This window comes from Coturnix japonica, chromosome 22, assembly GCF_054131305.1.
Source record: "Coturnix japonica strain WE chromosome 22, WE-NBRP24, whole genome shotgun sequence".
NCBI classification, from domain to species: Eukaryota; Metazoa; Chordata; class Aves; order Galliformes; family Phasianidae; genus Coturnix; species Coturnix japonica.
In genome coordinates this window covers 6,620,339-6,620,847 of record NC_140684.1, presented here as the reverse complement: position 1 = coordinate 6,620,847, position 509 = coordinate 6,620,339, and positions in this window count along the sequence as shown.

Sequence of the window (509 nt, the reverse complement as noted above, 5' to 3'; positions counted from 1 at the left end):
CTTTTTTTTTCCTTGGGGTTGGAATGATGGTGGCTGAGGTGGAAGATGCCATTTTGTGGTGCAGTCTGAGCACGGCTTGGTGACCTGAGAGGGTCTTTCCAACCTTAGTGATTCTATGAGTGGTTCTGTCTCGCGTTTTGGCTGTGGATCTCATTGAGGTTTGCTGTTGGGTGAGGTTTTTTTGCTTTAGGAGCTGAGCAATGAGTCGTAATGAACATGGGTGCCTGCTGAGAGGGGTTCAGGCTGTAATGTGGCATTGGTTTCCCACAGGAAGGTCCCATAGCAGTTGTGTTGGGGCAGGTGGGGAAATGGCTGCTAATGAAGGACGTTCCTTCCAGCTCATAGCACAGTGCAGATGGATGGATATCCCAGAGCTCCTCCAGCCACTCAGGAGCAGCCCTATGGAGGTGAGTTGTGTTGGCTTGGGGTTTTGTTCTGGTTGTATTCTCTGAGCTGGTACCGCAGGGTTATACACTCGGTTTACCTAAAGGCAAATTTAGGTACACCCC